Here is a 12,109-nt window from a genome sequence, read left to right on the forward strand (position 1 = left end):
CTTGGATTTCGTTTCTTTTCCTTTTCTTCTTTTTTATGTTTTTGTTTTCGTTTTAGAGAGAGAGCCTGAGTGGGGAACAGGGTTAGACAGAGAGAGAGAGAGAGAACGGGAATCTTAAGCAGGCTCTGCACCCAGCGCAGAGCCTGATGAGGGCTTCAATCCCATGATCATGATCGGAGCCGAAATCGAGAGTTCAACACTCAACAGACTGAGCCACCAAGGCATCCCTTGGTCTCTCGGTTTTCTAATCTAGAAAATGACTTCAAATTGAAAGACCACCTTCTTATTCTATGCAGACCTCCTTTGATAAGCCTGAAATTTTTTAGTTTTGCATAAGAAGAGTTGTATCTTCAGAATCTTTTTCTAAGCTTATTTATCTATTTTGAGAGAGAGAGAGAGAGGGAGAGCAAGAGCACAAGCAGGGGAGTGGCAGAGAGAGAGGGAGAGAGAATCAAAGTAGGCTCTGCACTGATAGCTTAGAGCCCCATGTGTAGCTCAAACTATGAACCGTGAGATTGGACCTGAACCAAAATCAAGAGTCAGACACTCAACAAACTGAGCCACCCAGGCGCCCCCCCGGAATCTTTTTTTTTAATGTCAGGAATTACTATACTTCTCAACAGAATTTGGCTTAGCTTTAGTTCATGGTCGACCTTGAGCTGCCAAACTGATTGAGCTTGACTTTCTCATTTTCATGACAAGAAAGCTTAAAAATAAATTTGAAACCCACATAGAGAAGTAGAATCATTATGTCGTACACCTGCAACAAACGTAACATTATGAGTTGACTGTATTCAAATAAAAATGGTTTTTAATTGAAAGCCACATAGACAAGCAGTTTCGGAATTTGTAATATGTAATTTTCCATCAAGCTCATCCTAGATCCATTTTCCAAAATTATTTTTGCCCTTTTCGTTTCCTCTCCTTCTCACCTCTGTCCATCTTATGTGAGCTGATCTTATTTTATAAACCTTTTAAATAAACATAAATCAATGAATTAATATCACATCTAGTGAGCTTGGCACACAGATGCATGCCTCAAAGCCTCTCCATAAATGCCTGTTGAGTCTTGTGTCACTTAAAGTTGCAAATAGTCTTCTGAATGTCATTAGCAGTGGCTACCTAATAGGAGACTTTGGCGGCCTTAAGTAAAAGGTTCTGCTTAAAAGATTTGTGGTCATTCTATCTATCTATCTATCTATCCATCTTTATATCTATCATCTATCATGTAGATGTAATTTTCAAAATTCTATAATACTCATTGTATTAATTTTGATACATATACATGTATTAACTAACTTTATATATAAATATAATGGTTTCTTTACAATTTTTTCCTGCTCCCATTTCATGAAACACTTTTATTCAATCCCTTTCTATGCATCTTCGACATCATTAACATTACTCTTCCTGTCGTTAAATCTTCCTTGAAACTACATTATGGAAGTTTTCCAACATACTCAAGTTAGAGGCTTATAACCTTTCATGTACCTATCGGTTGGCTCCAACAATTATCTATATATGGATGACCTAATTTCATCTATATTTCTATGTGTTTCCCTTCCGTGAAATAAAAGCCCTATAAAATCCAAATTGCATGGGATGAACTTATAATCTATTTTATCTTTAAAATGTTAGGTCAAGCTTCATGAGACTGCTGATAGTCTATCATTTTGGATTTACAGAAAATGCAGTTTCATAGGGTTCAAAACCACATGGTTCATATGGTTCCGCCTCACTCTGTCCAAAAAGGACAGAAAGAATGTCCAATCTAATAGCACCAAATGTTTCTGCTACTGGAATTGTGGTCTCTAAATATCATTTCTCAACCAAAGGAACAAGGGTTTTTTGGGAAAATGTCTAATTTTAACTCTGGGGCAAGAAATGTGAGATTAAGCTTGGAATATCTTGCCGTATCATAAAGCGAGGATGTTGACAAAGGCTGTCAGGTTAAAGCCAACATCGTGATGTTGATGATTCTTGCACACACATGCAGTCAAGAGCACGTTTCTTCTTCACATTTTTAGGACTATGGCAGTTGGGGGATTTGACTTGACCTAGTTAATCAATAATAGCCTTTGCTGGTGATTTTCTCTTTCTCATTCTCTAGGAGAGCTTACCTTTCTCTAGAGGATTGGTGAGTGACATTTCATTGATGAACTTTCTTTCAGAACATTTAACACTTAACTCCAGAGAAGGTCAGTGGGTTAGAGAAGGTTGTAATTTACATTTGTCAAAGTAGGAACATGTCTATATGACTATGGGTGTGTTTAACTTTGGAGTTATCCATATAAAAAGATAAAGGTCCTTTAGTGTGGGGAAAAACTAAAATAAAACTGGATGGGGATCATTACCACAAATGACTGCCAGATGCCTCAGGACACCGGGAAGCTATTTGTGACTCTAGTAATTACTGTAAGAGGAATTTAACAGATCCTTCTAAGATACTATCAAGTCCTTCAAAGGGAGCTGAATAATTGTTTGCCTCTGGTAAGTCCAACTTCAATTGAAAATACAGATACAAATATTAGAAATGTGGGTGGATGCTCCTACCATACTGGATTCCTACCCTTGGTGATCTGACAACCAAGTAAAACAAAAAACATAGGGATTAATCCTGAATTTCTCCCAGGCCACTTCTGATCAGCCGACAGATATGGAAAAAACGGGTAAGGTTATCTGTAGCCCTTATCCATTCTTGCCAGCTGGTGTTTTCTACATTGGGCGTGGGACAAATTCTCCGGACATGAGAATGAATAAGGAATAGAAGCTTTTGCGATACAAAATACTTTCTACTAGGGAACACAAAAAATACCCTGCTGAGGGGTGTGGAGAGAACTAGACTAACTTGGGAATAAACCTCTTTCTTTGGTAGAACTACAAACTAGCAATGACCCCCCCCCAATAAATCTTTGATTTACTTTAGACTTTACCCTATATTTTACTCCCCATATAATCAACTCTCTGTTAATTCTACCTTCTAAGTATTTCTACTGTATCATTTTCTCCATTGCTGATCCTACGCTCCAGAAAATCCTTATCATTCACCAGGCATTTTCTTATAACTTCCCGATCCCGGTCTCTTGCATTCTTCCCATATTAGCCCATCTCCCCCCCCCACACCTCATCTTTCAACTCCAGCCAGGATTCTCCTGGAAATACTTCTTACCACTGATGACTATTACTGCCTAAATAAGTATAAGAAAAGACCGGAGCACTTCACATTTCACTCTAACTGTACACGCTCAGAGCAAATTAAAACTTCAGCCTCTTAAGGGGCGCCTGGGTAGCTCAGTCAATTGAGCGTCCAACTTCAGCTCAGGTCATGATCTCACTGTTCATGTGTTCTGAGCCCCGTGTTGGGCTCTGTGCTGACGGCTCAGAGCCTGGAGCCTGCTTCGGATTCTGTGTCTCCCTTTCTCTCTGCCTGCCCTCTGCTAGCTCTCTCTCTCTGTCTGAAAAATAAATTAACATTAAGAAAAATAAAAATAAAAATAAAAAACTTCAACCTCTTGAGCAGAGTTAAGGTCAAAAGAATATCCCAAACCTCGTTCTTTCTGGATCCTTCTAGAAGACTAAGATTTATAAAGAACTTTAATAAAATAAGGGCAGCCAGTTATTCCAGGTAAATGGCATAGACATTCAAGATACACCAGGTTTTTTTTTCTCCTTTCACACTCTGAACTTACTTACCTCAAACAAATTGCTCCAGGTGTTCTCTCCCACCAAGTTTTCTTCCCCACGCTTAATAACTTTCTGTCAGAGTCTCAATCTTCAAGGCCAAGTTCCAATTCCACCTCTTCCAAGATCATCAGCAACATTAGTATCGTCAGTCTTAAGAGTCCCTCGGTATTTCGTTTGCACCAGTGTGTCACTCTGCTTTGTTTTACATTTCTGCCTTTTGTAATTCACCTGCCTGTTATATGGAGAGTGTTTAGAAAACACTTTTTTTTAATGTTTATTTATTTGTGTGAGAGAGAAAAAGACAGAGTGTGTGGAAAACACTTCTTATCTCGTATTGCCCACAGTACCTATCACAGAGTTTTATACACTATAGGTAATGATAAACGTGTTAAATCGGGTCGATTGCATCGTATAGAAAAGAAGAGAAAACCAAGGCATATTTTGCTCACCTCCCTAATTTTTCCAAGCCCGCTTCCTGTATTGACCCTATGTGAGTGACTCCTGGCAGGAAATTGGTTTTTTTGTCTTTTTTTCTGTCTTTGTACAGGTATCTCATTACTGCCTCAATGTTAATAATTTGTAAGTTGTGTAGCACAGTAGCTTAGTCTTTTGGAGTTATCCAACCTGAATGGTTCCTGTTCTTAAAATCTCTATGTAGAACCAAAAGTCGTTGGGAGGTAGAAAGTGATTGCTACCCAGGAATTTCTTACTGACATCTAGAAACACGCTGCAGGATCATTAAGTACATGGGCTTTAGGATTAGGCAGAGGATTGAGTCCTGGCTCTGTCCTTTACCATCTGGGTGACCTTGATTAAGTTATTTAACTCCTCTGGAAGGTCGGTTTCCCTGGAAAGAGATGGAATTTAGGGTATAGGATGTTTATTTAGGAGGAGCTTGGGATCAACATCTGTGGAAGGAATGCAACAGAAGCAGGAAGGGTCAAAAACAGGTCTACTCGCGTAGTGTTTGGTGATTTACATAATGTAAATATTCCCATCCATGCCTATTTCCAGCTGTCGACATGATGTCACAGTACATGCTTTTGGGAAGAGATGTCTACAAGGGTCTCTAGCAGTGTATGCAAACTCTAGCACACACTGAAAGGGGATGACCTTGGATAAGAGATTGATTTATGAAGTTCAGAAGACACTTCCTGTCTGAGCTTCAGCCTCTCTGCATCTCCTCTCCTACAGCAAAGCTTAAATTTAATTTTCCCGCAGAAATTCACATTCCCTCCAAGGGCCTGGCCAAAAGTGCCTTTCAAGGTCGTCTAAGGCACAGACTAGCTGCTTGTTAAGCCCCAGGGGTGGGGCTTAGAAGATCCTGGGTCTCAAAACAGTTTTGGCTGTTGTTCCCATAAGGGGACATAGAGCTAAGAAAAGCATTTTACTTTCTTTCTTGTCTCCTACTGCAGCATGAACAAGGCAGACATTGAAATCTCATCGAGAGCCCTGCCACACTGGCTTATTGTAATACTCAGTTCTCTGCATCATCTTCTGAGATCTGCTTATTTTCTGCCTCTGACTGTAATAGTGAATCCCAACATCTTTAGCTGAGTTACTACATGTAGTAAAAAAGAAAGAAAAATGGACCTCAGATCCTATACCTTCTTCTCCAAAGCTCTAATTACATTCTTTGTTTCTTTTTTTTTAATGTTTATTTAGTTTTGAGAGAGAGAGACAGGAGCACAAGCAGGGGAGGGGCAGAGAGAGGGGAAAAGACCAAATCTGAAGCAGGCTCCAGGCTCTGAGTTGTCAGCTCAGAGCCCAACGCAGGGCTTGAACTCATGAAGCATGAGATCGTGACCTGAGCTGAAGAGGTTGCTTAACCGGCTGAACCACCCAGATGCGTCCTCCACCCCCCTCCCCCGCCCCATTCTTTCTTTCTGGATAGGACTCTGTCACAAGCATTTCCCTTGAGGGCCAATGTCAAGCAGAGAAAGCAATTCAGGAGTGGTAGTGGAGTCATATTTTCTGCCCTTAACTGACGTAGACGCAGAAGTACACACTATTGGGAACTTTCAGTGACTGGGCTCCCCTAGGATGTCCTTAGTGACTGAGGGTCAAACTTTATAGTCCCAGGGACAACTAGTGTCTGGACCCAACGGAGGTAAAAACCTCCATTAACTCCATATAACTGCTCTCCCCCAGGGCAAAATCAAAGACTACATCAAAATATATGACAATGGTTACGTTTAACAATTTCCAGAATTCTTTTAACAAAGAATTCTCTATGGACGTGTTCAGAAAAGTAAAACTGTATAACATATCCTCATCTTGAATCTATAAAACTAAAGTAAAAATAAATATTCTTGAATTGTAAGCCAAGAACCAAATACATGAGACATATATTTCGGTCACTGAATCACCGAATATATATTTCTTATAAGTCATAATGTCATAATCCCCTTTCCGAAAGTTAAATAAAGAGCCTTTGCTAAAACAAGCAAACAACAACAACAACAACAAACAAACAAAAAACAAGTAAATATTCTTGGGTAGTAAACTTGAATGGAAACATCATACCACACCCACCTATGGTCTGTGACATCCAAAGCCAATACCAATATAATGAATGACCCCTGTCCCAAAACATGTCTGTTACTCTTTGAAATAAAAGTAATGGAGTAGGAGGTTAAAACTAAAAACATCCTTAAAAGATATTTTACAGACGAGAAACTGAGGCTTAGAGAGGTAAAAATTACTTTTCTAAACATATTTCATTTCCAGCAACTCATGGTAATCCTTGTGTATCTTGGAACTAATGACTGCTCCCTACCTCAAAAACTATGTTTTCAGAAAAGTTTGGAAAGAATGGAAAAGTTTTGCCTTTATTGCTGCCCTCCTGCTATTAGCAAGACAAAAGGGTCATTTATTTTCAGTCCTCAAGATTCAGGTTTCACACCACTAGCTGAGAAGAAAATATTCTTAGTAGCCAGCAGTTGGAAGCAACCCCAAATCCATCAACAGAAGAATGGACAATCACTGGCGCATTCATCTGATGATATATTACTCAGCAGTGAAAATGAAGTAACTACTAATAAACACAACAACACAAATGGATCTTACGTACATGGGGAGCAAAAGAATTGAGACCACACACAGTGCACATTACCTTATTCCACTTACATGACGTTCTAGAAAAGTTAAAACTTATCTATGGTGATATAAACCAGATTAATGGTTGTCTTTTGGGAGAACTTTCGCAAGTGATAAAAATGTTCTGTATCTAGTTTGGAGTTTTAATTATACAGATATATACAATTGTCAAAACTCCTTAAACACCAGAGAGCTGTGCGGTGTGTGCAAATGTGTGTGTGTGTGTGTGTGTGTGTGTGTATTTTAAATATATATATCACAAATGATTGACTAGAACCATGCAAATATTCAGAAGAAGCTTTCAGTCATTTCACAGCATTAAATCCACCTTGATCAATAAAACAGAAAAATCAGTTTATCACTGAGTAAATTTTTCAGTTTTTTTTTTTACCATTTATTTATTTTAGAAAGAAAGAAACAGAGCACAAGTTGGGGAGTGGCAGAGAGAGAGAGGCAGGGAGACACAGAATCCAAAGCAGGCTCCAGGCTCCGAGCTGTCAGCACAGAGCCCGATGCGGGGCTTGAACCCACGAGCTGTGAGATCATGACCTGAGCCAAAGTCAGACACTTAACCAACTGAGCCACCCAGGTGCCCCTCACTGAGTAGTTTTCTGCTTCAAATTCCTATTTTCAGCCTCTTGGCTCTCTCCATTTTCTCTCCATATGTGCATTTGGAATCTCAGTGGTTTTTCAATAAACACATTGTTTACATCATGTGGATCAACAGATTTTTGTATATTTGCTCATTCACTCATAAGCAAAGAGTATTTTAGAATGCTTATTTTTACCCCCACCCCCACCCTATCACATGTATCCATTGGAAATGGCTTAAACGGCTTAAAACATTTACAAAGTTTTATTTATGTAATTGAAAGTCTTGAGATGAGTAGACTCAGAGGTGGCCCAGCATTTTAATGACCTCCTGGGGACCCAGGTTCTTTCCTGGGTTGTTGTTAACAGCCTTCTGTTGTTAACAGGATGGTGGCTTTCATCCTCAGGCTTGCTGTTTCTTCTGGAGTGGGTCATATTCCTACCTGAAGCAGGGCTTCTGTAGCCTAAAAGGTGAAATCACTTTTTGGGTGAGCAGCCACTAGCATATGCCTTAACTGTAGTGCCATATTTTAAGAAAATATAAGCCATTCCCATCTACCATATGCAAACGGAAAATGTTGTCAACAATGACCTCATTGTAGCTACTCCAGTGAACACTGCTATCATTGTAATTACAGCAAGCATAGTTGTTGACCTGCTTCTAACCCATGAAGGCTCCCTCATGAAATTTCCGTCCAAATCACAACTCGTGCTATTTCCTGTTTGGTTTTTTTCTCCCCGCCAATCTTTTTCCAAAAATTGCTTGGCTGAACTTAACGCATTTGTCTTCTAGATAACTTAAGAATTCGCTTGCCCCATTCTGTTTTCTTAAATTCCTGTAGGTATTTTGATTGGAATGGCATTGCATTGACAAATTAATGCTGGAAGAATGGAGAATTGCCTGTAGTTTCGGAAGTACTAGGTGAAAGCATTTCCTCTGCAGATTGACGAATCTCCCTGTAAAGCAAGAACCGGGGTGGGGGCGGGGTGGGGGCGGGGTTAAAAAGACCAAGTGGTTGTAGCGTTTAATATCGGTGGAAATATAAAGAAGAATGGAATTATAATACATATTTATCAGGAAAAGTGTAGCGCCAGGAGATGACGTGGCATTAAATTTCTCACTATTCGTAGCGATTCCTTAATTGGGAGTTTCCAAAATAAAACTGGGAGTAATGAGCTAGAGTCCTGAAGGAATGTTATTTGGCACTACAGGAACATTATTATGCTACTAGCACTGATCTGCTTCAATAAACTCTGTATTCAGACATCACAGGGAAGTGCATGGTAACAAAAGCGAAGTCTTGCATTATCCATAAGAAACATGTTCTCCTTTGCAGTTGATGAACATTCTCCCGCAGTGAGTCCCTGAGTAACTCAGCTTTGTTCTGCAGCTAAGATTTATTAGGAAAATTCAATTAGGTATTGTGGAAAATGCTCGACACATTGCCAGACATATAGTGTGGGCTTAGCAAATAGTGGCTATTACTATAAATAGTGGCACATGATGGTAGATAGTATTAGCTCCACCTGATAAATGTGGATAATGAGGCTCAGACCCCTTGGATAGCCTTTTCGAGGTGTTCCAGACAATATACACCTCCTTGACTCCTAAAATATCCTAGTCCCACTATACTTTGCTGCCTGCATTATCTACCACTATCTTACTCTAGGGAAGCCATTTCTCAAACTCTTTTTGTTAAAGATGATCATATCGAGGCGACAGATTCCCCCCAAATGTAGATAGTGTGACTAGTAATCTCTTGAAAAAATGAAGCAAACCACTTGAATTTGAAAGGTTCCTAAAAATGGGGAATCTCTGGACATGAAACTCATAACAGATGCCTCCAACTTCATTTGTTCGATTTTCAGATTTTTATAGAATGATAGGTGGTTAGGCCTTGCAGATGACCTAGGCCATCCCCTTTAAATGATAGAATGGTGACATCTGAGCGGGCGAGTAATTTGCCAGAGTTAGCACACTGGTAGATGTAGACTAGAATCCAGGCCTCTTGATTCCTAGGCCAGTCTAGTAGATTGAATTAATATTATGCACAGAACACACAAATTGTGCCAGGCTATTATAAAAAACCATATATCTTACAGCAAAATTAGGAATTATTATGTACATTATTGTATTTCAAAACTATTTAGGTTTTGAATTATTTTCTGCTTGTCATTTCTTTTCATATGTCTTTAAAAATTTTTTTTTTAATTTTTGAAAGAGAGAAAGTGCGAGGGGGGGAGGGAAAAAGAGAGAGGGGGAGAGAGGATCTGAAGCAGGCTCTACCCTGTCAGCAGTGAGCCCAGGGGCTCGAACTCACAAACCGTGAGATCATGACCTGAGCCAAAGTCAAGAAGCTCAACCGACTGAGCCACCCAGGTGCCTTCATATGTCTTTGATATAGACAGTTTAACTTGCAAAGTCACTAGTGATGCAAATAAATGAGACAATAAAAAATACTGAGAATATCGTTTTTCAGGGTCACTTAGATTAGAGTTTGTGTTTTTAATATATACAAGCATTATAGTAAATATCATTGCGAAAACTTAAAACAATGCAGAAGGAAACAGAGCAAAGCTTTCCTGCATTCCCACTCTGTTCCTCAGCAATAACCACTTAGAACAGTTGGGTGGATATTTTCCCATTTCTGTAGTCAATTAATTCACATGCATGAGATTTCGATATTTAATTTGGGAGGTTAGCTATCTGAGTCATTTCTACTTGTTTCGGCCAAAACAATATGTCTTGGTGAAAGTTTTTTGCCAGTACAAGTATTTCATTCTTTTTAACTGCTGCGTGGATAGAATGGACTATTATAATGACTATTCCGAAATTTATTTGATCATTCCCTTATTGATGATCATTTAGGTTGTTTCTAATTTTTCACAATTATTGTTCACCCAAACTGCTACAATTAATCTCTGTCTAAACGCTTCTTCGAAGCATCTAAATGTGTTTATGTGCTGCTGAATTATCCCCCAAGATTGTTTTGCCAATTCACACAACTGTCAGTAGTATATGAGAAAGTAGGACTTCCCAAATCTGTGCTAACCCTTGATATTGGTAATCCCTAGCTTTTACCTGATGGCTAAATAATGATGCTTCTAGCTTCTATTCATTTGAGTGTATGGAATTCCCAGTATGCTAGTACAATATTTCTATCTCTTCTTCTTTATCTTTTACTTTTGTGTATTGTGCTTTTCGTGTTATTTTATACAGTATCTTTATTTTTCTTGATATTAGTCCATTATATGTAACAACTATTTTCTTCCAACATTTGTTTTAGAGGGGAATATGGAACTTTAATTTTCCTATGATGAAAACAGTCATTCTTCTGCTTTTTTACATCTATACCTTTTCCACTTAAAAATTATAAAAATACACATTTGCTTTTATACCTTGGTTTCTTCGGTTTAGCTCTCTTTATCTATCTTAAGTTTATTGTTTTTAATCTTTTAAATTTTAAGTATAGTTAACATACAGTGTTATATTAGTTTTGGGTGTACAATAGAGTGATTTGACAATTCTATACATTTCTTAGTGCTCATCAAGATAAGTGATGTTTTACCCATCCCCTACCCACCTCCCCTCTGGCAACCACCAGTTTGTTCTCTGTATTTAAGAGTCGGCTCTTTTGTTGGTTTCTCTTACCTTTGTTCATTTGTTTCGTTTCTTAAATTCCACATATGAGTAAAATCGTATGGTATTTGTCTTTCTATGACTTACTTCCCTTAGCATAATACCCTATAGCTCCATCCATGTGGTTGCAAATGGCAAGATTTCATTCTTTTTAACGGTTGGTAATATTCCATTGTGTGTATACACCACCTCTTCCTTATCCACTCATCAACTGATGGACACTGGTGTTGCTTCTATATCTTGGGTATTGTAAATTATGCTACAGTTTAAACAAAGAGGACCTAAATGTGAGACCTGAAACCATAAAATACCTAGAAGAAATCAGAGGCAGTAATTTTCTCTGAAATCAGCCATAGAACCATTTTTGTAAATATGTCTCCTCAGGCAAGGGAAACAAAAGCAAAATGAAACTATTAGGACTACATCAAAATACAAAGGTTTTTCACAGCAAAGGAAATCATCAACAAAACAAAAAGGCAACCTACTGAATGAGAGAAGATATCTGCAATTGTTATATCCAATAATGGGTTAATATCCAAAGTATATGAAGAACTTATTCAACTGACCACCAAAAAATCCCAAATAATCCGATTAACAACGGGGAGAGGATATGAATAGACCTTTTTCCAAAGAAGACATACAGATGGACAACAGACACATGATATGATGCTCCACATCACTAGTCATCAGGGAAATGCAAAATAAAACCACAATGAGATATCACTTTATACCTGTCAGAATGGCTAACATCATAACACAAATAGCAAGTACTGGTGAGGATAGTGTGGAGAAATCGAAAGCTTCCTACACTGTTGGGGGTAATGCAAACTGGTGCAGCCACTGTGGAAAACAATATGGAGGTTCCTCAAAAAATTAAAAATAGAATTACCATATGATCCAGTAATTCCACTACTTGGTATTTAGTCCCCTTTCCCAAAATGAAAACAGTAACTCAAAAAGATATATGTACCCCTATGTTTATTGAATTTATTCTTGGCATATATAAATGTGGAGGATTATGTGGTTTAGTTAATAAAGTTGTGGAATTATGTTACAAAGTAATAAGCATTCAGAAAACAAGAACTCAATTGCCAA

Source organism: Hyaena hyaena, unplaced genomic scaffold (assembly GCF_003009895.1).
Source record: "Hyaena hyaena isolate Hyena2069 unplaced genomic scaffold, ASM300989v1 scaffold_12, whole genome shotgun sequence".
Lineage (NCBI taxonomy): Eukaryota > Metazoa > Chordata > Mammalia > Carnivora > Hyaenidae > Hyaena > Hyaena hyaena.